This window comes from Panthera leo, chromosome A3 (assembly GCF_018350215.1).
Source record: "Panthera leo isolate Ple1 chromosome A3, P.leo_Ple1_pat1.1, whole genome shotgun sequence".
Classification (NCBI taxonomy): Eukaryota; Metazoa; Chordata; class Mammalia; order Carnivora; family Felidae; genus Panthera; species Panthera leo.
The window spans coordinates 16,597,919-16,610,538 of NC_056681.1; the positions used below are offsets into that span (position 1 = coordinate 16,597,919).

General features: G+C 38.1%; 1 protein-coding gene across 1 annotated transcript in view; it reads right to left on the reverse strand.

Moving 5' to 3' along the window:
- The window catches only part of TOX2 (TOX high mobility group box family member 2), a 170,074-nt gene extending 158,452 nt beyond the window's left edge, over window positions 1–11,622 (reverse strand). The window contains exon 1 of the mRNA XM_042930918.1: window positions 11,602–11,622. The gene's annotated coding sequence lies outside the window, so the exon portion shown is untranslated. The remainder of the gene's footprint in view (window positions 1–11,601) is intronic.
- Between the last annotated feature and the right edge of the window lie 998 nt (window positions 11,623–12,620).

The following is a 12,620-nucleotide window of genomic DNA, read 5'->3' on the forward strand; positions in this document are numbered from 1 at the left end:
CTTAAAAGCTGCTGATTGATGGATCAAAATGTGCAACCAGAAAGGAGAAGATCATAAGAGGCAACTGAGAATAAGCAATAAAACTGATTTAGGATGAAATTCACTCCAAATATCATATATTTCTAAAAATTATCTCTCAGAAAAGAATTGCCCCAAATCTGAGTTCTTACAAAATCCCTCACATTATTGGGAATATATTCTCAATTTCCTTATTTTGAACAAAAATCCTGTTTGGGGAGGAAACATCAACCTGAAGTGACCTCAATTAATACTGGCTTGGGATGATTAGGGATGGCACCTGACAGAATCAGTAAATAAAGAAGGCAAAAGAAATTTGACACAGATTTAGTAATTATTGCTGGAGGTAGCACCTCACAATTACAAGTGTCACATGTCTTTGTAAACAAGCCTTTAACACTCACTTTAAAATCAATACAGGGAATGGTTGTCTGTGGAAGTCATGCACATATACCACTAGGACAAATTAAACAACCAAAACCCTGTCCTGACATGGATTACTGTGGCTTGGGATACAAATTTCAGTGATAGCAAAAATATAGATTCAAAGATTAATGTATGTCAAATGCCCCAAATGGAAGTAAAGACGATGTACTGTGGAGTTTCAAAACATGGCTTTACTGATGATGAAGACACGGATGTCCAAGATGCTGGTGAAGAGTCTGAATACAATTGTTTCTTAAAATATAAGTGGAGGGGCGCCCGGGTGGCCCATTCGGTTAAGTGTCTGACTTCAGCTCAGGTCATGATCTCACAGCTCATGAATGCTGACAGCTCAGAGCCTGGAGCCTGCTTTGGATTCTATGTCTCCCTCTCTCTTTGCCCCTCCCCTGCTCATGCTCTGTCTCTATCCCTCTTTCTCAAAAATAAATAAACATTTTTTTAAAAGTTAAAAATATATACAAGAGGAAAAAAGCAGTACATTAAGTTGTGTGTATATGTAATGAAATTATCCCAATAAAATTTAGAAGTAAATATCTATTTCAATTACGTTGCAATGGTTTTTTATATGTAAGTTGGCCAAGAATTTGGAGACTATTCTAAATAGGAAAATGGATGGAGGTGCTTTACATTCTGATTGTCCTCAATTTAAGCATATGTGGTGTTGGATATTCCTATGGCTATAAAACTAAGTGAAAAGTTATGGCACTATCTCCAATTTGGAGGCATGAGGACAAAGACACAAATGGGCCATGAGAAAATCAGAGACCCATTTTCCTACACAGACAGCACTCTGAGGCCATGGTAATGGGGTGAATGATGAAGACCATGTTCAGATAACTAAGGACTACCAGACATCTGAGGAAATCCTCTAATGTGAAAATCAGAGAAAAAAAGAGAGAGAGAGAGAGAAGGAGATTAGACAGGTAGGATAGGGGTGCCTGGCTGGCTCAGTCAAAGGAGTGTGTGACTTATGATCTCAGGGTCATGAGTTCAAGCCCCACACTGAGCATAGAGATGACTCTAAAAAAAAAAAAAAAGGCTGGCAGGATAATGGCACCCACAAAATGTCCATGTCCTAATCCTAGAACCCATGAATATATTACATGACACGGCACTTTTGCAGTTTGAAGCCTACAAATGCAATTAAGGTTGTTCATCAGTGGATTCTAAGATGAAATTATCCTGGAGTATCTGGATGAGCCCAGTCTAATCACATGCCTCCTTAAAAACTAAGAACTCGTCCTGGCCGTGGTCAGAGAGAGAGATGACAACCAGCAAAGAGCCAGAAAGATGTGGGTTACTAGTTTTGAAGATGAGTCGAGGAAGGTGGGTGGTCTCTAAAATGCTGGGAAAAGCAAGAAAACAGATTCTTCCCTAGAGCCTCTAGAAGGAAACATAGCCCTTCAGATGCCATGATGTTAGCCCAGTGAAATCCGTATTGAACTTCTACCTATGGAATAGTAAGACAATACATTACAGTTGTGCTAATTCATTGTAGCATCAATAAAAACCAAATACAGGGGGATTTCAAGAAACAGATGTTTCAGAAGAGGAGAATCTTTTTTTAAAAAGCATTCATTGCCTCAAAGAAATGAAGTATTGCAAGCATGATCTAGGAACAGGATTCTCTTTTAAGAAAAGCAACATTCGCACAACAAAAAAGTGCTCTTGAAGTTAAAAGATAGGAGAAATTTCAAAAAGTCAGCAGCAGAGTTGGAAGAAACAGGTGAGGAAATTTCCCAGAAAGTACATTAAAAAGATAGAGAAAATATGCAAGAAAAGATAAGAAACTCTCTAGAAGATGCCCCATTTAAATAAGAGGAGTTCCAGAGAAACAGAGGGCAATATGTAAATAGGTTAAAGCACCAGTTTGAACACCAACAAACAACTCTTGGGCACCAGGTGGCTGTCCTACAATTCAACTCTGTTCCAACACCACCTACCTAGAGACAGCATCAGATTCCACAAGATAAAATTTCAGTCCTACAAGACTGCTCCCTGCCCCACTTCAGACACCAATCACAGGCCCAAGTTATTACCTGTACTTCTCACCCACTGGCTGTAAATCAAAGGTTCTGATGACCCCTCCTTTGGCTGGATTAATTTGCTACAGTGGCTCACAGAACTCAGAGAAACAATTTACTTACCAGATCACTAGCTGATTATAAAAGGATATAACTCCGGAACAGCCAGATGGAAGAGTTGCATAGGGCAAGCTCTAGGGAAGGGGCACAGAGCTTCCATGCCCACTCTAGGAGCACCACTTTCCCCACATCTCCAGATGTTCATCAACCCAGAAGCTCTCCAAACCCCTTCCTTCTGGGTCTTTATGGAGGCCATGGTCAAGATGGTTAAATCACTGGCCATTGTCAATAGATTCAACTTCCAGCCCTCATCTCATCCTCTGAGGGTGGGGTGGGGTGGGGTGGGGTGGGGTGCTAAAAGTTCCAAACCTCTGGTTACATGATTAGTACCCTCCACCCCCCACCCCACAACGAGCCCCCATCCTTAAGTTACCTAAAGGGCTTTCTAAAAGTCACCTCATTAACATAATAAGACACTTTGATCATGGGTAATGTCAAAGATTTTGAGAGCTCAGTGCTAGGAATTGGTTGAAGACCGAATACATATTTCTTATTATAATTCACAATATCACAAAATGTCATTAACAAAACAATAACAATTTCCCCCACAGAGAAGGCCATCAATTGCCACATCGAAAAAAGCCTGTGAGGACCCAGCAAGATGGACAAAAATGGACTCATGCTATAGCACATCATCATGAAATTTCAAAACACCAGTAGCAGAGATTTTTTCAAGATAGCTCTGATTATTTTTAGACCACTAACTAATCTGTCCACTTCTGAGAGGAATATGATAATACATCCAATGACAAATAATGATTACCAGCATCTCCCTGGGATTCTGTGAATTGTTGATGTATTTGTACACTTTTAAGGGCATATAGTTTCCTGTTGGTAATGATTTTTTTTACTATTCCTTTTACTAGTATACAACCTCTTGCTATGTTTATTGTATTTTTATACTAAATGTTGTTTTGTCTCATATTAAAATTGCTACCCTAGATCTCTTAATATTTGCCTAGAATCCAGTCCTTGCTTTCTTTGCCTTTTCATGTTAAGTGTATTTCTTATTTTAAAAAATAATAATATTGACTGTTTCTTTAAAACATCTAATCTTAGGTATCTTTTAATAAGTAAGTTTAATTCATTTGCATTTATTGCAATTATTGTTAGATTAGAACATATGAATTTCACAACTTATAAGGATTTTTTTCTTTTTCTTTCTTTCTTGGTTTCTATTGGATAGGGAGAATTTCCTTTTGCTGATTTAAGAAGCTACATATTTTGCTTTTGGTCTTATTGTGGTCAGTAGTAACCACTACAGTAGTCTTTAAAACTCATACTCATGGGGCACGTGGGTGACTCAGATGGTTAAGCATCTGATTCTTGATGTATAGTCGTGAGATTGAGCCCTGAGTCAGGCTCCACGCTAGGCATGGAGCTTGCTTAAGATTCTCTCTCCCTCCGCCCCTTCCTCTCCCCTCCCCCGCAAAAAACAAAACAAAACAAAAAAACCTCCTACTCAAGTTTAATTTCCTTTATTTATTTCTTGAACTTGACAATATTTATACCTACTCCTCCTTGTTTTCCATATTACTTGTAGTGTCTTCTTGATGTCAGTCTGATTCTTGTTTGTTGACAATCTGCTTCATTTCCAGAAATATTTAGGATGTGTCTGTGCTGTTCTTATGTTTTACCCTAAAGCAGGTGAAGGTTTTTCTCTATCTCTTTTTGTATGGTGTTCTAGAAGCCTTTTCAAGCCAGGACCTCTTGTCTTTGATTCAGAAAGTTGAACTTTTACTATTTCTCCAAATATTTTATCCTCTCCATTTTCCTCTTCTCCTAGAGTTCTTATTTTTCTGAATGTTGGCAATTCTACTTCTATCTTCCCTATTTTAAAGAATTTTTTGAGAGAGAGAGATAAAGAGAGAAGGGGCGAAGGGCAGAGGGAGAAAGAGAGAGAGAATCTCAAGCAGGCTCCACGCTCAGCACAGAGCCCAACAAGGGGCTTGATCCCATGACCCTGGGATCATGACCTGGGGATGCTCAATTGACTGAGCCACCCAGGCGCCCCTCAAAGCATTTTTAATAGTATATATTTTCCCCCTTTATCATTTGCTACTGCTTCTTGGGCAAGTTCTTCAACCTGATCTTCCATTTCATTAACTTGTTCTTCAGCTGTTTCCATCCTGCTATCAATTCCAATTCCTGTATCCTTTTACCTCGACTACTATATTTTCCACGCTTAACATTTCCACTTGATTTTTAAACAATTTCTTAATTTTTCTACATATTCCTAACCTTTCCCTTTTATTTCCTTAATTCTTTTTATAATGTTTATTTTAAATTCTAGATCCATCTGTCTCAATAATTCTGCTTCAGCTGGGATACATTCAATTTCTCACCTTTCTTTCATAACAGATGTACTTCTCCAGTGTCTCGATGCTTTGGCCTGTGAGTTCAAGGTTCCACCTGGCCAGCAGAGCAGCTAGCTGTCCCTGTTATTCCACTGACACTGGAGGTCTGGGCTGCTGCTTCCAACTTCTGTGGTGAAATGGCTGTCAAAGACAGCAGGGCATTTCAGGAGGAGTAGCAAGAACAGAACTTTTAAAAGCTTTCCTCCAACCCAACAGGTTTTAACCCTGGTTCAACATTAAAATTGTATGTGAAGTTGAAAAAAAAAATGCCACCTCACCACACATTAATAAAATCAGAATGTCTGGGATTGGGTCAGGAGGTGAGCATACATTTTCTTGACATTGTATTCTGAAAAAAAATTTTCAAACCTATAAAACAGTTGAAAAAAATAATACAATGAACACGGGTATGGTCTTTACCTTGCTTCACCAAATGTTGCCACATTTGCTTCCTCTCTCTCTGATGGGAGTGAGGGTGTTGGTTTTGTTTTGCTGAACCAGTGAAAGTAGGTTGCAGATGTCATACCTTTTCATCCCTAATACTTCAATACAAAGGTCGTAGGAATGAGGACATTCTCCTACATATCACTGTTATCTGTGAATACTTTTAAGAGCTTTCTCAGATGACAGTTAATGTGCAGCCAGGATTGAGAACCACTGCTCTATCTTCCCACCATTGCCTCTGTTTGCCCTGTCTCCTACCCCTCAAAATACATGAGCCTGCACACATTCACACAGAACCCCCCCCCACACACACCAGAACACACATCACACATACACACATAGATTACATGCATCCACACATCACACAGCACATGTGCATGTGCACACACACACACACACACACACACTCCAGCTCAAGGCAGCCTTCAGGCTCCCCAGGAATTTCCATCAGTTCTTTGTTAATTCCTTGACTCCATGTTTTCTCCCATTTCTATCATTTCTCTGGGGTACAGTTTGAGGGCAAGAGCCATCAACCCCAGCTACAAGGTCACCTTAACAGGAATTTGAAGTCCTCAGACTCTGTATATATCTATTTTATAATGTTGATGTATTTGGCATTTGATAAAGCAGTGGAGAAATCACCATTTTAGGCAAAACATAATAGTTTAGAAAAACTGAAGGCAATCCTAATACAAAATAAAGTCTGATCTTGAATTTGTTCATAGTGTTCTTAAAAGGATATGAAATATTTCTTTAGTCAAAATACACAAAGACTAAATTAACCCACTCTGTCCATAGCCCCATTTCAGTCTGGGTTTTAAATGCCTGAAATAGTATTTTAAGTTACATGATACAGTCTCCAAGTTCCCTTTTTTAAAAAAAAAATTGGGGGGGGGGGGTGGTGCCTGGGTGGCTCAGCTGGTTGAGTTTCCAACTCTTGATCTGGGCTCAGTTCATGACCCCAGGGCCATAGGATCAAGCCCCATGTCAAGGCCCACGCTGAGTGTGGAGCCTGCTTAAGATTCTCTACCTCTCTCTCCCTCTGTCTCTCTCCTCAGCTCATGCTCTCTCTCTCTAAAATAAAATAAATTATTTTTTGAAATAGTGCATCTTCCCCATATCTTTACCATATTAAATATTATAAAATTGTAATGCTTCCTTCCAATCTGATATGCAAGAGATGATGTTTCAGTGTTGCTTTAATTTGTATTTCATTGGATATCAGCAACGTCAAGCATTTTTTTACAGGGTAATTCAGTCATTTATAAATTTTATCTGATATTCATAATATTTGTCCATTTTTCAAAAAGAGATTTTTAAAGAAATAGTCTCTCCCTCCAAAATTACCTTTAAGTAACTAATATTTTCTGTTGGTTTTGTAGCCTTTCAACTCTTTCTCCAAATGCATCCAAAATATACACTTATATGGTTCTAGTAAGATGATGCCAAAGCTATTCAAATACCGAGGGGTAAAGTGTGAGGTATGGGGAATCACCACGGAAAATCTGTCCGTGCAAGTCTGAGGCAAATAAAAATCCTAAAAAGAATCTTATTCAAAGATGACAAAAGGGGACACAAGCAAAAACTTGGCAACAAAAGATAATGAAACAAATATAGCAGTCCAGAGAAATGAAGAATATGTTTCTGAAAATTGAACCCATAAAACGGATGAAAATTTGGGGCAAATCCACTTTCAATGGAATGGAAAAAAATCATCAAGGACTCCAAAGAAAAAAGGATGAAAAATAAGATCCTATAACAACAGATCAGGTTAACGAAAGAATGGGTGATGGATGCTAAGAAAAATCAGTAAGGAAATAAACCATGCTATTGCAACATTTAAAAAAAAAAAAAAAAAAAGGTATACAAAGCAATGAAAAACAGACTCATCATTGAAGAAACCCAAACCAGTGAGGTGGAGAGTAGACTTGAGAAAAATAATATAGGATATAGGGGCAAAGGACAAAAGAATAAGAAAATCCATACAGGAAAGACAATGGAGAGTCAACGTAGAATGACTGGTATTCCCAAAGGAGAGGCCAGAACAAATTGGTCAAACAAACAGTAACAAGGCCAATTCTGATAAAATTATTTCATTTTATGCATAAATAAAAATTTATGTAAATATCCATGTAGAAGAAGCAGGACCCTGACTTCTCTGCCATACAATTCGCTGGCTTGAAGAAATAATAAGAACATGGCCCCAGATCATTGTCAAGGCACCAATCACCTGGTAAGGAAATGGACAAGATGTTATGAAACACTGGAGAATCTGAGGAGGAGACCACAAACACTTTTCCTCGAGAACTAGCTGAATAAATACTTTTGAACATGGAAGTTGTGTCATGGGGGAGAGTCAAATCCACCCAATTCTAAGCATGGAATTAGGACTTAATAACTGTAAGAATTATACTTATAAAATAGAGTGGAAATATTCAATTCCTGGACGGAGAATGACACATAATATAATTACGAATAATAACTTCATTATAACGCCCCGGGGCAAAAATTCAGGATACACTAATCTGGTCCGGTAGATTTGGAGTTGAGATTGACAGAGGAGGGGACAAAAAGGAGTAAAAATGTTCCTCCCTTTCATAGAGAGAGACAAAAGACAAGATCTTTCTTCCAATATTGATGAACTAGAGAATCTAGGATTAATCATTCAATTATTAACAGATCTAGAAAACAGAAACTACAGTCACTATATTACTTTAAAAATTGTAAATGTTATAGCAGAAGATACAGGGCAAGTAATACTGCAGCGAATCACAACAAAAAACAAAATAATCAAAGAACATTCTTAATAGAAATTATTATGACAATAAATGAAAAAGGGATAAACAGATTTTTTTTTAAGCTTGCTTAGGTGAAAACACATAATACAGCTTGCACATGCCTGCAAAACACTTGAGTAAAACAAAATGATTCAGAAAGATTATGAGTAAGACAAAAAGCAAAGAGGTTCCCAGGAATGCAAACAGGAAGAAAGCATAGCTGCAACGTGGACATCAGACAAAGCAGAAATCTCTCAAACATTCAAATATCACAGAAGTCAATTGCCATTTAAATTATTCTGATGCATAATGAAAGAAAATTTCCAATTATTTTTACAAATTATGCACGATTCAATATAGAAAGAGCAGACAAAGCACAAAATGAAACACTACAAACCCAATTATGAATACACCTACAAAACACTAACTAAAATATTAGCAAATAAACTAAATAGTATGTTAAAAGAAGAAACGTGAGATCAAGCAACAATTGTTCAAAATTTTATAGACTATTAATGTAAAAAGGTAAATAATCATCACAATAAATGACAAAAAACCTGATTTTTAAAAACAACATCTATCCCTGATAGCAATGTTTCATAAAATAAGAAATAAGAATAGAAAGATATTTCCATAGCATAACAAAAAAAAAAAATTACACATGCACGTAGAATGACTGTTAGCATCATGTTCAATGGGAAGACACTCAGAAGCATTCCCCTGAAATCATGAAGAAAGACAAAGCGACAACTATTACCACTCATTTTGCCCTCTCTTCTGAAGTGAAGAGAATAAACAAGAGGTATAGATATTTGGGGGGAAAAGCAAAGTGATCAATATTTGCACATTATATAATTTTCTCCCTAGGGAAAAAAAACCAAGAAAATCGATTAAAAACTTATTAGAAATAATAATAGATTCAGTAAAGTAGATGGTTTAAAATAAACATACTAAAATCAATAGTTTTCTTACATTTCCAGCAATGACCAATTAGAAAATATAGCAGATTTTTAAAAAAATCACATTCATTCCAGCAATAAAAAACAAAAGATATACCTAAAATTAAACTTTTTAAAATGTGCATGATCTATACAGAAAAAAGAACAGCTACCTAATTCTACCCAACTAACTAAATGAAAAGAGAGAAAAACAGGCATGTTTTTGGATAAGAATATTCAATTGGTATAAATACATTTAAAAGAAGATTTGGCAGTGTTTATCAAAACACAGGAAACAAGCATAAATTTTTATTCAGCAAACCCATTTCTGGGGACCCTACAGAAATCTTGTACAATGTAAAAAATTACAACGTGCAATACTCAAGAACGTCAGCCTCAGCTACTGGGCAAACAAACAGTTGTGCAAGTTCCCAGAGCTAACAAAGTTTATCACACTGGCAATATGTACTAACAGCCTTAAAAAGTGCTTACACTCTTAGCTAGCAATTCCATTCCTAGGAATTTTTTCTTAGGAAATAATCAAGGTCATACTCAGAGTTAGTTTCCAGGAAATTTATTACCATGGTGTTCATAATAATAATAAAAAAAGTGCAAACAATTTAAATGTTTAACAATGGAATATTGTGGAGCATTTAAGATTTATGTAGAATATTCAGTGATTTGGAAAGATATACATGATATACAGTAATGTGAAGACAAAATCATTTTATAGGCAGGTATGTTCTGCATGTATAATGTGATTGAAATTTTCTTGAAGAAAAACTATGTGGAAAAAATGATATGGAGATTACAGATATAGATATAGATATAGATATATAGATATAGATTAGATATAGATATAGATATAGATATAGATATAGATACAGATATAGATATATGCCTAGAAAAAAAAGCCTAGAAAGATACAAACCAAGTTGTTGACAGCTACAGGTGTGATTTTTACTTTTCTGTCTATATTTTCTGAATTTTCTCCGATAATCATCTTTTACTTTTGTAAAATAAAAACTATTTTAAAAATTGTTTTATCTTCTGTGCAAGGGACACAGCCTGCTATCTTTACTGCACTGGGTCCTTTGTTGTTTTGGAAGAATCCTTTTCCTTGGGGGGCCCTAAGTTCCTCATCTGTAAGCCAAAGGGTTGGTGAGGGCTGAGATCCTTTGGGCACTTATGCTCTCTGGCTACCTTTAAACTACCACTATTATGGCTCAGTTGGTTGAGAGTCTGACTCTTGATTTCGGTTCAGGTCATGATCCCAGGATCGTGGGATAGAGCCCCTTGTTGGGCTCGGTGATAAGTATGGAGCCTGCTTAAGACTCTCTTTCTCTCTCTCTCTCTCTCTCTCTCTCTCTCTCTCTCTCTCTCTCTCTCTCTCTCAACAAACAAATAAATAAAACAAACTACCATTAGCCCTGAGGCAACCTTTATGGCATTGCCCAGCCAGCCCACTACCTGTTGCTGGTGAATTCACTCTCCTACCCATGAGCCCTGGACCCTGACCATTTCAGTGCTGACTCAACTCCTAATTGCCATCATCTGCATGTCTTTGCCTAAGGGCTTTCTTTGGTGGCCAGAGGTCTCTTCCTACCACTGTAGCCTATGTAAATGCTAGGGACCTATGGAATCCTCAATCAGGAGCAGCGCCCCCCCCCCGCTCCGGAGGGGTGGCTCCCAGAATCCCCCAGTGGGATTGACCTTCAGTTGTCCACCATGGTAACAGACTTGACCATGAACCCTTTACCGGCTTCCTTCCCTTCCCTGCCCCACTTCCCCATCTCCCACCTGTGTGTCCTGGGATCCCCTTCCAAATTAACTATATATAATACACCCTTGTCTCAGGGTCTGCTTTTGAGCAACCCCAAGTGAGATAACCTACCCTCCCCATTTCCCCTCCCCTCAAATCTCCAACTCCCACCACCTTTCACTCACAGCTGTTGACCTTGCTTGTTATTTTGTAGAAGTAGAAGCAATGAGAAGACAAAAATATCAAGACATTCACAGAAAAAAACTTTTTTAAAGGCCAATAAATAAATGAAAACAGGCTCAGCTTCACTGGTGACCAGAGAAATGCAAATTAAAACAACTGACAAACCTTTCATAATTACTAGTAGACTAGTGGGTGTGGGGGGTCAGGGGGTATCTAACAATATAGAGAAGGTGGGAAAAATACGAGCTCTTGTACAGTCTGAGTATGGGTACTCTCCTTGGAGAGCAATTTGGCAATATTTAGTAAAGTTGGAGATGTGCATGCCCTACAACCCTATGACCCAGCAATTCCACTTTCGGGTAAATACCCTAGAGTAACTCCAATACACAGGCTCGAGAATATTCCCTGCAGCACTGATATTGTTAAGAAGAAAGAAAGAACAATCTAATTGCCTACCAACAGAGGACTGGATAAGGGAATTTTAAAACGTTCATATACCACAACACTATATAAAAGCAAATGGACCACACCTACTTGTAAAAAGGTGAATACATCTTAAAAGCACATGTTGGGGCGCCTGGGTGGCTCAGTCGGTTGAGTGTCCGACTTTGGCTCAGGTCATGATCTTGCGGTCTGTGAGTTTGAGCCCCGCGTCAGGCTCTGTGCTGACAGCTCACAGCCTGAAGCCTGCTTCGGATTCTGTCTCCCTCTCTCTCTGCCCCCCCCCCCCCCCCGGCCATGCTCTGTTTCTCTCTCTCTCTGTCAAAAATAAATAAAGCATTAACAAAATAAAAAAAATAAGTAAAAAATAAAAGCACATGTTGAGCAAAAATAAGTTGCAAAAGGTGTCCTACACTCTGGCACTGTTTTATGTAAATATCAGAAGCCCCCCCCCTCCCCCACAATGCTGTGTTTGTGATCATACACAATGCAGTAACAGTTTCAAAATGTAGGTAGGACATGTTACCTTTAAGACACAGGCAGTGACTGGTTACCTTTGGGGATTGAGATGAAGAATGCACCAAGTATATCTATAATGTTTTGTTTCTTCAAAAGAATTTTATTGCATTTCTTTAAAAGGGAAGGTGGATAAAAGGAGTGAGGAGAGAGGGAGAAGGAGAAATGAGGCTGGAGCAAAGCAAATATGGCAAAGCAGTAACATTTGCTAAATCTTGGTGGCAAGTCTGTAAATGTTACTTTGTAATATTAATCTCTGTTCTTTTCTGGGTGGTTGTAACATTTCTGAATTCAAAAGAAAAATTATCAGGGTGATGAAAATGTTCCATGTCTCGCCTGTGTCGGTAGTTAATGAATGGGGGCTTCTGACAAGGCTCCTTGAACTGGACACCTAGAACGGGTGCATTTTCTCACATGTAAATTATATTTCAATACAGCTGATTTTTAAAAGAGAGAACAATTAAATGAGACATTGATTGGCAGGTGCTCAGCCCCTCCCATGGGACCTGGTTCAACATAGAAGGGGAGGGAGGTGAGAGATGCTATGAACTCTGGGTCAGCCTTGAGGGTCTGGCCCCCAAACTTCAGGTCCTCAG